We start from the raw sequence: 14,365 nt of genomic DNA, 5'->3' as shown, positions 1-14,365 counted from the left end.
CCCAGGATTTTGAATATTTCTCTAGGTGCATGTCTGTCATTCAGTATTCCTCAGTTGAGAATTCTTTGTTTAGCTCTGTACCACATGTTAAAAACAGGGTTATTTGGTGCTCTGTAGTGTACCTACTTGAGTTCTTTGTATATTTTGGATATTATCCCTTTATCTGTTATAGGATTGGTAAGATCTTTTCCCAATCTGTTTTTTGCCATCTTGTGCTAATGACATTGTCCTTTGTCTTACAGAAGTTTTGCAGTTTTATGAGGTTCTATTTGTCGATTCACGATCCTACAGCATAAGCCACTGGTGTTTCGTTCAGGAAAATTTCCCCAGTCTGCATGTGCTTCAGAATCTTCACTACTATTTCTTCTATTATTTCAGGTTATCAGGTTTGATGTGGATGTCCTTGATCTACTTGGACTTCAGGTTTGTACAGGATGTTAAGGATGAGTTGATTTGCATTCTTTCACATGCTGCTCCTCAGTTGAACCAGCACTATTTTTTGAAAAAGTTCTTTTTTCCACTGAATGGTTTTGTGTCCTTTGTCATAGATCAAGTGACCTGGGTCTTTAATTCTATTCCATTGATGTACCTGCCTATCTCTGTACCAATGCCATACAGTTTTTATCAATATTGCCCTGTAATACTGCCTGAGGCCAGGGATGGTGATTTCCCCAGATCTTTAATTATTGAGGATAGTTTTTGCTATCCTAGTTTTTTTTTATTTTTTTTTTGTGTATTCCAAATGGATTTGCAAATTGTTCTTTCTAACTCTTTGAACAATTGAGTTGGAATTTTTATGTAGTTTGCATTGAACCTGTAGATTGCTTTTGGCAAAATGGCCATTTTTACTATATCAGTCCTGCTCATCCCTGAGGGTGGGAGATCATTCGGTCTTTTGAGAAATTCTTCTATTTCTTTCCTCAGAGAATTTAAGTTCTTGTCATAAAGACCTTTCACTTGCTTGGTTAAAGTCACACTGGGATATTTTGTTATTTGGGACATTTGTGAAGGGTCTCATTTTTCTAATTTCTTCCCAGCCTTTTTATCATTTGAGCACATGAAAGCTTCTCATTTGTTTGAATTAATTTTATATCTAGCCACTTGGCTGAAGTTGTTAATCAGGTTTACGAGTTCTCTGGTGGAACTTTTGGGTCACTTATGTATACTATCCTATCATCTGCAATATTTTGACTTCTTCCTTTCCAATTTGTATCCCTTTTACCTCATTTTTTTGTCTGATCACTCTGAATAGTACTTCGATTACTATACTGAATATGTAGGGAGAGATTAGGCAAGCTTGTCTAGTCCCTGATTTGAGTGGGACTGCTTCACCTCTCACCAGTGAGAATGGCTAAGATCAAAAACTCAGGTGATAGCAAATGCTAGCGAGGATGGGGAGAAAGCGGAACACTGTTCCATTGTTGGTGGGATTGCAGATGGGTACAACCATTCTGGAAATCAGTCTGGAGGTTTCTCAGAAAATTGGACATTGGACTATCTGAGGAGAACAATGTCAAAATATATTGTATGACAAATAAACATGCTTAACAAGGATGATCCACTTGAACAACCAAACCCATTCAGAGAACTTCATGAAGCTCAACACTATGAAAAGTATGTTAGGCAAGTGTAAAAATTCGTAGTGTGAGAGGTGGTTTTTATCAGAGATAAACACATCAGGTGGTGGGTTCAATTACAAATGATCACCTCTGAAAACATATACATGCAAAATTATACAGACAGGACAGGTTAAACACAGACATATGCTGGAGTAAATATATATACACATATATATATATGCATATAGTAATTTCGATATAGGGAAAAGGTCATTAATTTAATGAATGGACTGGAGAGTAATACACGGATGTTTTGAGGGAGAGAATGGAAAATGTATTTATTTCCTGAATTAAAAACAATTTAAAATTTATTTATGTATTAAAAGTATAACATTTTTAAGCCTCAAAAAAGTTGAGTCAGCTGGATAAGGGCCAGCCTACCAATTCAGAAAATTTGAACTTAATCTTTAGGATCCATTTAGTCAAAAAAAAGAAATGCCTACTTTAAGTAGAGCTTAGACTTCTACCCATGAACTTGAAATTTTTGTGTGCATGTACGTGTGTACATGTGGGCATTTCTCAATGTGTTTCTCTCTCTCTCTCTCTCTCTCTCTCTCTCTCTCTCTCTCTCTCTCACACACACACACACACACACACACAAACACAAACACACCCACATACACACAAACAAATGCACAAACACATACAAATGTGTGTTCCTTTCATTTTATTTTACATAGTATTTTATTTATACCCACAGTAATATTTCCTTATGATTAAATAGTTTCTGTCTTTCTTACTGACTGGATATATTCACTACTTTAACCCATCTCTTCTTAGGACTCAAAAGATACTGAAAAAAAACCTTTATATTTCTATTTTTACATCTCAAATTTTTAACAGCTTCTGAGAACTCACCCATGATATTCAGGATACCTAAATAACACTCACCTTCAACAATAAATAGTAGGCAATTCGAGAATCTTCTGTTGAGAATTCTGTGCTTAACTCTGTTCCGTATATTTTAATTGGGTGGTTTGGGATGTTTGTGTTTAACTTCTTGAGTTCTTTATAAACTTGGGATATTAGCCCTTTGTCAGATGGAGGGTTGGTGAAGATCCTTTCCCAATCTGTAGTCTTTTGTTTAGTCTTATTAGCAGTGTTCTAGACCTTAAAAAAGCTGTGCAGTTTCATGAGGTCCAATTTATCAATTGTTGTTCTTAGAACCAGAGCCGTTGGTGTTCTCTTTAGGAAATTGTCTCCTGCATGTGTGCATTCAAGAATATTTTAATCCATCTTGTTTTATTATATCCAGTTGGACTTAAGTTTTATGCAGGGTGATAAATTTGGAACTATTTCCATTCTTCAACCTGTAGTCATCAGATAGACTATCACCATTTGTTGAAGATTGTTTTTTAAATATGGTTTTGGTTTCTTTGTCGATAAATGTCCGTAGATATGGAAGATTATTTCTGGCGTTTTGATTCCAATAAATTGATCATCCTGTCTTTTTCTGTACAAATACCATATAGTTTTTATCGTTATTCCTCTGCAGTATGGCTTGAGGCCAGTACTTTTGATTCTGTCTGAAGTTATCTTATAGTTCAGGACTGTTTTGTCTATGTGAGTTTATTATTTTTCCATATGGAATAGAAAACAGTTCTAGAGATTTTTATATATTTTTAATGTACAGGCTCATTTTATAGAGAAATCTCTCCAAGAATGGCTTTCTTGTTAGTCAATAGGTTTCATATAAATGCTTAAAATGCCACTTACATATTATGGCTTTATTTCTAACATTTATTTATATATTTATTAACATTTACCCTATTCTTATGATATCAAATGTCCTGTCTAAAAGTTCTATCTTATGTCAATGAGTTAAAATTTACTACCTACTTGTCCTCTTTTAGATTCAAGACATCGGGTCTTATGCTACAATCGTTGAAACATTTGCAGTCGAGAATTGGAGGGCAGTTAATAAATATGTAATTTCATTCTTTTATCTGCAGCAATTCCCATTGATCAGAATAATTTATTAATATTTTTAAATTTTATTAAACCAAGAGATATCACTGTGGGATTATATGTAAGTCCTCATTTCTAATCAATTGATTCATGTATTAACTTTTCTGATATAGTGTGTAGATTTTTCACTTCAGCTGTATAGGATAATGTGATTGATATCTGGGATCCTGATAATTCATTCTGTTCTATTATGCATGGCTTTTATTGTGTTGTTGTTTTTCTTTTTCTGTTTGTTTTTGACCAAAGTGAAACTTCTTGTTCCCATATGAAATTACAATTACATTTTTAATTGTGTATGAAAAATTTTGGTTGGAGATTACATTAAATGTGTGAATTGCTTTTGGAAGAATGCCATTTGTAATGTAATAAATAGCTCTGTTATCCCATAACCATGGAGGAATTTTATCCTGAAATTTCTTTAATATTTTTACTTTCCTGAATTGTCAGCATACCCTTTTACGTTTTGCATGTGTGTGTGTTCATGTGTGGGTGTGTGTGCATGTGTGCTTACATGGTTTGTGAATGGCATGTTTTTCTATGATTTCTTAAATAGTAATTTTGTTATACATGAAACTTACTGAATTATTTTGTGCTAAATTTTTATCCTGTTATCTTTGTAGGGTCCATCAGTAGCAATAGGTTTCTTGTTTAAAATTAAGGAAAATTTACATATAAAATAAGATAATATTCAAATGAACATATTTAACCACTGATATTCCATATTTGTTACATTTTTCTCCTTCACTCTTTCCCTTGAATTGACTCCTAATAATATAATAAGTAGGCAAAAGAATGAACATCCTTGTCTTGTTCCAAAATGTTATTAATATTCGTCACCATATATGTAATTCTGGCTCTGATGTTGTCATATATTGTCTCTCTTAATTCAAAATATGTTCTCTGTATCCTTACCAGTGGCTACATTTCTAAAGAAAAGTGACCCTCGTGCATCAGGCAGTCATCAGTGCTAAGCGAGCCCAGGTATGTGACTGAACAATAGATGAGTACACATTGGGAGTGTACTTGAAGTTTCTGGTGGCTATTCATTTGTGTAATGATCAACACTAAATGCAACATTAATTACATGTAAACAAACACTAAGAATGGCAAAAACTACTGGATATAATAAAAGATGTATTTGTGTGTGTGTGAAACTGACCATTTAGAATAGCATCAAATGATTTTATTCTGGGACCTAAAAGTTCCCTCAGCATGCATTTTAATTATGTTTGCAGTTCCAGGACTGATTCCTCACACTTTGAAGAAAGCCTCAACTGCAATAAAGTGGTTGTTTAGGCCTATAAACAGTCTCAGTGCTATTTCACCATTGGTACATTTTGCCTCACATGTCATTATTGTAGATTGCAATGTCCTTCAATAGCTACAAATCATCATGTTTTGCTAGCAATTGAATAGTACTCTATATTAGTATTCAATATAGCTAACAGAAATAATTTTCTAGTTAGTTAAAGCTTGATTTTTATGACCAGCAGATGAAATATGTGATAGCTTCAACAATGTCATCATATTTTTAAGAGGAAGAGAAAGGAATTCTACTAGCCTATTATTTTTACATGGTTTTTTGGTTTCTATGAGCAATAAATCCTACAGAAGTAATCTTTATCTTCAATGACATTTGTATTTATTAAGATATATAGTTTTGCTCTTCACTCTCTGATTCATTGCATCAGGTGTAATTCTTTGTTTTTCTGAAAGTATCCACAAAACTCTATGTAATCTTGATTTCTTATAAGTCTAACATTTAGATTGCAGAATTGTCACAAATGATACTTAGTACAGTAGTAAAAGAAATATTTTCCTTGGGGTATAAAAGTGTCTATTTCAACTTAAAAATCTGATGTCACACACTATCATGGAGTGAAGACAAGACATTAACTCAAGGCAGGGAATGGAAGCAGGGACTTAGGCAGAAGCCATGCTACTGCTTACCAGTTTGCTCCCTGTGGGTAGTTCAGAATGATTCCTTATATACACCAATAAACCCTAACCAGGTACAGGGCCACACAAAGGGGGCTGGGTCCTCTCATATCAATCAACAATTATGAAAATGACCTACAGATTTTTAATCAGGTTACCTGGTAGATACAGTTCAACTGATGTTCTCTAATTACAGAAAACTCAACTTGAGTAAAGTTGAGAAAAATTCCAGAATAAAATGCACATATAAAGTATCAAACACATATTTTATATATTATAGAATGTATGTACATAATAATTATGCATTTTTGACCAGTGGATAAGAATTCAAAGTCCAGACAGAAAGCACAATTCAATGAGCAGTTGATTTTATACACACATAAAACACGACAGTCTAATGGTTCTCAACTTTCATTTTATTTATTTATTTGTTTATTTATTTATTTACTTATTGATTTATTTTTGAATAGTTTTTTATTTACACTTCAAATGTTATTCCCTTTCGAGGTTTCCTGGATATAACCCCCTAACCCTTACCATAGCCCATTCTTCTGTGAGGGTGTTCCCCACCAAACCATCCACCCATTCTAACCGCCCTGCCGTGACATTCCCCTACACTGAGGGTCCAGCCATGGCAGCACCAAGGGATTCTCCACCCTTTGGTCCCCACCAAAACCATCCTCTGCTACATAGGCCACTGAATACATGGGTTTGTCCATGAGTACTCTTCTGATGGTGAATTACTCTTTGGGAGCTCTGGTTGGTTGGTATTGTTCTTATGGGGTTGCAACACCCTTAAGCTTTTTCATTCCTTTCTCTGTCTCCTCCATTGGGGACCCTAATCTCATTTCAATGGTTAGCTGCAAGCAATTTTCTCTGAGTTCGCCATGCTTTGTCAGAGCATTTCAGAATATAGCTATAGCTGGCTTCTCTTAGGATGCACTTCTTGGCATAAGCAATACTGTGTGGATTTGGTAGCTATAGGTATATGGGCTGAATCCCCAGGTGGAGCCGGCTCCAAATGACAATTTCTTCAGTCTCTGCTCCAAACTTTGTCTCTATATCTCCCCCTGACTGCTCCTAAGTGCCTATGCCCAGCGTGTACTGAAGGGGCTAGGCATTCCTCTAGGGTCAGGAATGTGGGAAGAATTAGTTGTCTTATCTGAGCTCTCAGGATTGTCCACACTTCTGAGTGTCCAGCTCTCTCCCCCAAGGGATTTGGTTGCAGGGAGCTGTGGGACCTGGACAGTACAGTTCTTGGCACATGCAGAAACCAGAAGGTTCCTGCTGCTGACTACTCCTATATTACTGTATTCCTATATTCAGAGAAGGAGAGGGGGAGTTAGGGGTCTGATGGACAGGGAACTGGGAAATGGAATAACATTTGAAATGTAAATAAGAAATATCCAATTTAATAAAAATTGGGAAAAAATAAAAAGAAAAACATGTGAGGATGAAATAATTATTACAAATATCCTGATAATTTTTTGAATCTCACAAGATCATAGATATTGTCTGAAATTTAATTTTTATTTAGCTACAGTATTGCTTCTCGAAGTAGTCCTCTCATTTTCAACCTTAGTTGTCTCACAGATTTATTTTCCCTAGAGAAATTATTCTCCATACTGTAAAATGGCTTTCAAAATCATATATAAGAAGTGGATGAGAATTCATTAAAGCATTGTTTATAAAATTCTAATTTGGAGCATTTAGTTCCTAAGACTCTTCTCTAGTAAGAATGTAACTCATGGATTGAACCGAAATTTAAATAACACCTAAAACCAAAATTGTCTTATTTTAGTGATGTTAAGAATTTTGAATCTACCTATTTTGCTATTTTTGTACACTGTCAGAGGACTAAGAGAATATTTAATGCCACATAAAGAAACTGCTGTACAACAAAATGATTAATTACAGTATTACTTGTTTTCTAGTATTATTTTATGCATTTCAACAATGTGAGCTCTCTTTTTTCAAGGAATACCCACAAATGGTCAAGGGAAACATCATAAAACTGACATAGTATATTGGTGCTAGAAATTTGGAATCATGATGCATCATTCCCATTGCTTTTGCTGTTATCCTTCCCCCACATAAGCTCACAAAAGCATTAATGTCTATCAGGATGGCTCTTTCTTCTGTATACATTGTTTTTATTATTTATTAATCATGGATCCATGGAAAGAAGTGTCCAATACATTTACGGAATCTATCAACTATTTTGTGTATATTATTAATTCTATGCCACATAGTTTAACATAGAAAATGCTATGTGTGCTGAATCTGAAAATTGCATATATGAACTTATATAATATAAACAAGAATCATTGCCTTCCCATTTTAACAATAAACTGTGCCTACTCATAGTTTATTCATTTGTATTCCTGATTTTCTAATCTCTGAATATTTTTCATGGGTACACTAATTTACAGGTATGATTATTATTTATGAGTTGATTTAAATTAATATGTCTTAGCTCCATAATAGGTGTAGGTGTACAAGTACTGCCAAGCCCCTGTTTAGGTGCAATATCCTACTCCTGAAAACTGTGCCAAGTATAGATTTCATTTTGGGACACAAATCCCACTAAAAATGTTGGTTTTTCTCATGATAGGCAGTTCATCATTGTATCAGTTGGAATTCATTGGCAGGATGTATTTCCAAGCTTGGAAAAAGTGGTGATTACATTTCTCCTGCAGTAGCCTGCTTCATACATTCTGTTAATAAGAAAGTTATCCTCTAAGATACACAGTAGAATCAAGCTTTTAGGTCAATGCTAGATAAATTTATGTCTGTTCTTTGACTTAAGCATGTGTTGACTTCAGCAATAGGGTCTTACATTCAAATTCTCTATGGTAACTAAAATGGTTTTTAATGGTGGGACTATATGGGAAATCTCTGGAAAATAAATTCAAAGTAGACCACCCAATTCTGGCACTGGACTATGTATTTGTTAGGCTATAGTGTCCAGTGGAGAAATCATCACCTTATTACTTCTTAACCCTATTTGAAATATGTTTACATGTCTATTTTTACAGTGAAACCTCTTTGGCAGAAGTTTACTTCCATATGCCTTTTTCAAAGTGACTTTAGGGATATTTATCCTCCCTTATTTTCACTCCTCAATCTCAGTTTCCTCAACCATCACCATTTAATTCACTGTGGTGGTTTGTATATGCTCGGCCCAGTGTGTGGCACTATTAGGAGGTATAGCTTCATTGGAGTAGATGGGTCACTGTGGGCATGGTCTTTAATAGCCTCATCTTAGCTATCTGGAATACATTCTTCTGCTAGCTGTCTTCAGAATAGAGGTAGAACTTTCAACTCTTGCATCCCCATGTCTGCCTGGACACTACCAGGCTCCTACCTTGATGATTATTGACTGAATCTCTGAACCTGTGAGCCAGCCCCAATAAAATGTCATGTTTGTAAGAGTTGCCTTGGTCATGGTTTCCGTTCTCAGAAGTAAAACCCAAAGACACTTCGTTTGTTACTAGTTTCCCTTTCTATTTACACCATTGTTTTTAAACACTTCCTTCCCATTGAATACAGACCTATCACGTTATATATTTATATATTTATTCCAACAATAACATATATATGTGAAAAATCATTTGTCACTTTTTAAATTTTAATTTTATATTTTATTTCTTCCCTTTTCATTCAGCCTACTGTCCCCTTCCTGAATCACCACCCCTCCAAAACCATTTTTCCATTCTCCCTCTCTTCCTCCGAGAAGGTGGGGGCTGCCTAGGTATCCCACAACACTAACAGTTCAAGTCTTTGAAAGGTGTGGTTCTACCTCTCACGCTGAGGGAAGAAACACAGCCCAACCAGAAGAACATATCCTACATACAGAAGACAACTTTGGATCTAGTGCAGGATTCAGTTTTTTGGGACCCACATGAATACCAACCTGCACATATGCTGCCTATGTGTGATGAGGCCTAGGTCCACCTGGTATACGTTCTATAGTTTGTGGTTCAAACTATAAGAGCCACAACATCTCTCAAGCATAACATCACTATTATACCATTGGCCTCACAGACGATGTCATTACTGGCACAAAACATGTGCAAGTTTGGACCTGTCAACCTCATGTCATGGGAAGCAGAACACCATAGTAGAACCTAGATACATTTATGGCAGCTAGGGTAAGAGGTACAATAAGCCTCTAGGCAATTAATGTCAAATAGAGAAACAAAATTAGCCATCACTCAAGTCTTTCTTTGTTGCCTGCTCTTGCTCTTATGTAGTCTGTACTAACACTGAATTTATCATCTTTCGGCTTTATACTCTTGACTTCTAAAATTATTGATGTCTTAGATCATATCTAATAATATATCAGTTCTTCCAATTAAAAATATTGTCAAATATCAAAAAACTGTCTGAATAATAATAATATGTAATATATTAAGGAATGTTCAACACACTCACAGACACAGACATACCCACCCACAAACATGCATGCATGCATAGGAGAAACAACAAGAACGTTCTCACTGATCTTATTACTATTGTAGTATAAGATTAGCAGAGGTAAAAAGAAAGTAACATGCAAATTACTAAATGATAAATTACACAAATACATTTGAAATTAATCTTTAAACAACGGATAATTTATTTCAGAATATGAATATTAAACCTACATGTATCATCCTTGCGATTGGTAAGATTCTACATACTCCAACAGTAATTTTTACGTTGCTTGTTTCTATATTTACTTTTCAGACATTAGTTTATGTAGTGGGTTTGGCCTATTGCAGCTCATATTATATTAATTTGGTTTCCCAAAATTTTGTGCATGAGAATCCCATGTCTGCATTTGACAGCAGGAACCTGCACCCACTTGAATCTGATTGGTAAAGAAAGTTGCAGGGAGTCAATGACTGAGAAAGGCATACCTAGGTCTGACTTTTAGGATGCAGGAGCCACTGAGACAAGGAGGGGAAAGAGGGAGAACCCCCATGCCAGGAAAAAGAAAGACTCCATGTCTGAGACGGTACAGGACCAGAGAGCATAGCAGCCATGTTCGAGCCAGCAAACAGCCACCTCAAGAGGACTGCCTGACTGTGTCCAAAGTAGCAAAGGTGAAATGTAGATTTTAGTAAGTAATAATTTGAGAATATCAGAAGGAGGTGAGTTAGCCAAATGGAGGTTAGTAAGTCGCGAAACCATTAAGTTATTCTAGGCATATCAATATAGAAAGGCTGTGTGTGTGTGTGTGTGTGTGTGTGTGTGTGTGTGTGTGTGTGTGTGTGTCTGCATGTGTGTCCATGTGTTTCATTTGGGAAATTATTGGAGTGGGTACCAAGAAGTATGCAGATTCCATAGAGTTTTTTTTTTTGATTGGGTACTACATCAATTTATATGCTGTGAATTCATCTCAGAATTCTCTGGACTGGAATCACAACAATTTTCTAGTATAGTGTATTAAACATGTGTCTCTCTCTTTTAAAAAAAAAGCATTTTGAGTTTATTTTTAAAATTATATTTGACAAGTTTCATGATCGTAATTTTTGACATCTTTATTTTTTCCCAATTTCCGCTGCGCAAGCTCCCTGTCCCATCTCCACTCCTCCCTGATTCTATGAGCATGCTCAAACACCCACCTGCCCACTCCTGCCTCACCACCATAATATTCCTCTATGCTAGGGCATTGAATTGTCCCAAACTAAGGACCCCTCCCATTGATGCTTCATAAGGCCATCCTCTGCTACATTTGCAGCTGGAGTAGATCTCTCCGTGTGGACTGTTTGGTTGGTGGTTTAGTTCTTGGGGGATCTAACAGGCCTGGTTTGATTATACTATGGTCCTTCCTATGGGGCTGCAAATCTCTTCAGCTCCTTCAATCCTTCTCCTAAATTCTCCATTGGGTCCCTGTGCTCAGTTGAACGGTTGCCTGAAAGCATCCACGTCTGTATTGGACAGACAATGGCAGAGCCTCTCCAGAGACAGCTATATCTGGCTCTTGGCAGCGAGCACTTTTGGCATCAGCAAGAGTTGGGGCTTGGTGAATTCATATGGGATAGATTCCCAGGTAAATGGTGTGTGCTTGGAATTTAATGGGGTTACAGTTAACAAATAATAACAAAATGTTTTTATCATCCTTTTCAAAAATTGAAGATAGAAGTTTTATCTGAGTACTTCATAGTTCATTGGGAATATATTTATGGCCAAGAAAAAAGTAAAAAGAATAGGGGATGGAAAATTTTTAAGTACTAGGGAGTCTCTTTGGCTATTGAAAATGGGGAGGTATAAGAAATATTATGGGGAAGGCCTTGTATGGCATCAATGGGAGGAGAGGCACTTATTCCTAGATGCCCCAGTGTAGGGGAATGAATGACTGGGTTGGGAGGTGGGAGGGAGTGGGCAGATGGGTGAGGGAGCATCCCCATAGAAGCAAGTGGAAATGAAGAGGATAGCATTTAAAATGTAAATAAAATAATATTAAATAAAAGAAAAAGAAACATACTCAGGTGTAAAAGCTGGTAGGTGCTTGTGCAATCAAAAGTTATTTTATTAAATATAATTTTATATGAAAAAGTACAATCATCATGAAAAATAATAATCCTGAGCTGAATTTTATTAAAACAAACACAAGAGGAAGAAAAGCAGTGTCAACTCACCCAGACACCCCAGAGTTTCCAGAGATTAAGCCAAGAATCGAGGAGCACTCATGGGCTCATTTGTGGTCTCAGGGACATGAGACTCAGAGCTCTGAGTCTCATTCTTTCCCTCCTTGGGAAAGAATGTGCTAAGTTCTGTAGATACTTGATGCCCCAGGAAAGAGGAATGCTGATGATGTAAGGGAGGAGCACCATCTCAGAGGTGGTGAGGGGAGTGGGGGGGGTGTAAAGAAATCATGCTGGAGGAATGGGAAAACAGGCAATTTTTGGAATGTAAATAAATAAAATTGTTTAATAAAAACACTTATTTAAAAAGAATGAAAATCAGAGTTAGCATATATGTTTGTTTATTTGTTGCCTTTTTTCTTTCTTCTTGTTTCTATGCTTTCATGGATTAAACTCCACAGCTTTGTACAAGCTTGACAATTATTCTACAGGTGAGTAACACTCTTCGTCCAAATATTTAAGGTTCTCCTTTCTTCATGTAAAAGCTTAACTTTCCACCTATATCTTCTTTTTCCAACTATGAATGATAGTATGTTTCATACTTCTAAATTCAAATGTGAGTTTTGTAAAATTTGATATATTTTCTTATATTCTCTTGAGGTCAAACTACCTAGAATATTCTCTGTCACTGGAATTTATCAAACTGATAAATTTCCCCCTTCTCCAGAGAAGGGGGAAATATCAAGCTATGATTTAATCAGTGGAGATCTTTAGGAGTCAGGGTCATTATGGACGCTAAGACAGAAAAATGTCCTAGTCTATGTAACTTGGCCTGACAGCTCAATATATTTATTTACTCTAATTTCTGTCCATGTTGTCTCCAAATAATAGCACAGCTCATGGACAAGGAGAAAAATTTAGATATCCTTACATTGTTGTGAGAAAATTGTCACTAATTCGTTTTGACATTTCTTCCTGTCTGGGATGTTTTTCTTTATACTGTCATTAATTTCAAACCAGAGCTAAGACTTGGAGAATGTGGTGCATGTAACGAGGTTTTATAGTTTTGTGTCAGGGCATCAGGTATTATGGTACAGTCCTTGAACCATTTGCAGTCGAGTTTAAGATGGTAATCAATAAAGATATATTTTCATTCTTCTATTTGCAGCTATCCAGGTTAATAAGAAACATTTAGTATTTTTTTTCATTTTTTTTCAAAATTAGATGACTGTACCAGTGTACGGTTATACATGAGTCATCATTTCTATTCAGTTGATCAATGTAATAATTTATTATGACATTTAAGTAGTATCATCTTAAAGTAGTATCATTGTTGTATATGAAGACTATCAAATTTTCTGCGTTAAATTGTAATCCTATCAACTTTCCTGGGTGTAAGAGTAGGAAGAGGTGTCCAGTTGAAAATTAAGGGTAATATATATATATATATATATATATATATATATATATAATCATATTCAAATGAAGATATCCTAACATCTGACTTTCCCATCTGTATCACATTTTTCTTCTTCATTATTTTTCTTTCAATAATTCTTGCATTTCCTAAAACTGCAATAAGTAATGGGATGAGTGAACATCCTTGTCTTGTTCCAAAGTATTATCATTAATACAAATCTCCACTTACTAAAATTTTGGCTTTTTTTATATATTACATGACTTACGTAAAAATATGTTCTCTATATCCTTACCAGTGGTCAAAGTTCTGAACAAAAAGGTGACACCTGCTCATCCAGCAGCCATCAATGTGAATGTCATAAGATCAAACTATTGGTGAGTACACATTTATTGTAATTGGAATTTTTAATGGTTTTTCATTTATTATAGACTGACAATGAATGCAACAAGAATTATTTCTAAACAATCCCTGAGAACAGCACAAATTCTTGGATATAATCAGAAATATATATTTTTGTGTGTGAAAATGACCATTTAAAATAGCCTCACATAATTTTATGCTAGGACCTACAACGTCCCTCGACATGTTTTTTAACTATGTTTGTAGTGCCATGCTTCATTTTTTAACCTTTGATGGAAGCCTCAATTGCTATAAAGAAAGTGGTCGCTTGGTCCTATAAACAGTTTCACTGGTACTGTACTTTTGGAACATTTTACTTCTCATGTCATGAGTGTAGCCTGCAATGTCGAGCAATAGGTAAAAAATCACTATCTTTAATCTTGCTAATAACCTGAATAGCACTTCCATGTAGTATTAAGAGAGCTGACAGAAAAAAATAATAGTTC

General features: G+C 35.4%; 1 long non-coding RNA gene across 2 annotated transcripts in view; it reads left to right on the top strand.

The window, feature by feature from the left end:
• The first annotated feature begins 4,502 nt into the window (after positions 1-4,502).
• The window catches only part of LOC148007688 (uncharacterized), a 49,955-nt gene continuing 40,092 nt past the window's right edge, over positions 4,503-14,365 (top strand). For both annotated transcript variants that reach the window (XR_015646699.1, XR_015646704.1), the window contains exons 1-3: positions 4,503-4,568; positions 12,562-12,591; positions 13,816-13,894. This is a non-coding gene — a long non-coding RNA (uncharacterized LOC148007688). The remainder of the gene's footprint in view (positions 4,569-12,561; positions 12,592-13,815; positions 13,895-14,365) is intronic.

This window comes from Rattus norvegicus, chromosome 1 (genome assembly GCF_021556685.1).
Source record: "Rattus norvegicus strain SHRSP/BbbUtx chromosome 1, alternate assembly SHRSP_T2T, whole genome shotgun sequence".
Taxonomy (NCBI): domain Eukaryota; kingdom Metazoa; phylum Chordata; class Mammalia; order Rodentia; family Muridae; genus Rattus; species Rattus norvegicus.
Note: the sequence above shows the minus strand (reverse complement) of the source record. Positions and strands in the feature narration are given on the sequence as shown.